The sequence below is a fragment of the Echinops telfairi genome, unplaced genomic scaffold, assembly GCF_000313985.2.
Source record: "Echinops telfairi isolate 266 unplaced genomic scaffold, ASM31398v2 ScPeMD7_7457;HRSCAF=8495, whole genome shotgun sequence".
Lineage (NCBI taxonomy): Eukaryota > Metazoa > Chordata > Mammalia > Afrosoricida > Tenrecidae > Echinops > Echinops telfairi.
Genome location: NW_022111357.1, coordinates 12,134,458 through 12,135,591, shown reverse-complemented (window position 1 = coordinate 12,135,591; position 1,134 = coordinate 12,134,458). Strand labels below are relative to the sequence as shown.

Below are 1,134 nucleotides of genomic sequence, written 5' to 3'. Positions count from 1 at the left end.
CCTTGGTGAAGTGAAACCGCAGGGGGTCATCAGAGGACAGTGAGACCATGAGGCCACTCGACAGGTCCTCGGGGAGCGGGTTCCAGTGGTAGTTGAGAAAGAGGCTGTTGTTGCTGAGACATGGCGATGCCAATCTGGGCCAGGTAATACAGGTACTGCAGCACCAGGGCCTTGCGGAGCAGCAGCCCGCGGGAGATGTTCTCAGCCAGCATGAAGGCTGACACCAGGTGGTGGATGGGCCCAGCCTCCCTGCAGTGCGGCCTCAGCACAAACATGTGGAAGCCCCTCTGCCTGCGCAGGTGGCTCAGCGTGGTCATGCTGGCGAAGGTGTAGTAGAGGTAGTAGGAGTAGGGTGGGTTGTCCTCCACCCAGGCCTCGGGGAGGGGCCTCCATGTTGAAGGCGTGGTTCTCCGGCTCGGACTCGCCGTCCACGCTGTCAATGCCACCCTCATGCTTCAAGAAGAGATGCAGCGCCGGGTGACTGGCGGGGTGCGCGGTGGCCCTGAAGCGCGGCATGAAGGTGTTCTCCAGCATGTCCTGGAAGTTGGCCAGCTGGCCCTTGGTTTGATACACGTCAAAGAGGCGGGGCACTTGCACAAGCCAGCGCGCACTGGGCGAGTGCACAGGTGCATCATGGCCCAGCGCGCCAGCTAGTCCCACTCCTCCTTTGAGCGCCCTTAGATGGACAGCCGAGCTCTCCTCCAGGTCTGACATCACCGTGCCCTTGATGGTGTGACCCTGTTGTCAGTCTTGATGAAGATCTCCCGCAGGACAGACTCCCCAGTCGGGTTGTACCGGGCATTAAACTTGTCAAAGTGATGAAAGGTGTTCCTGTCCGAGTGCACATCGTGTGTGAGGTTCATGCTCTCGAACAACCTCCCGGAGCGTCTGCTCTCAGCCCTGCTCCACGTGCACGATCTCCTCCAAGTGCGCCTTCATGGCCCGCTTGATGAAGCGCAGCAAGTGCTTCCGGTTCACGCAGGACGAGGCGAGTCTGTAAGTGTCCACCTTACGGATGTTGTGGAAGTCCCGGTGGAGCACCTTCTGGGCGGCCAGCTCCTTCATCTCGATTAGCAGCACATGCATCTGGAACTTGGAGCTCAGGTACTGCAGCCGGCGGTAGCAGAAGGACTT

At 60.1% G+C, this 1,134-nt stretch overlaps 1 pseudogene; it reads right to left on the bottom strand.

The window, feature by feature from the left end:
- Position 1: 1 nt before the first annotated feature.
- The window catches only part of LOC101637958, a 16,896-nt pseudogene continuing 15,763 nt past the window's right edge, over positions 2 to 1,134 (bottom strand).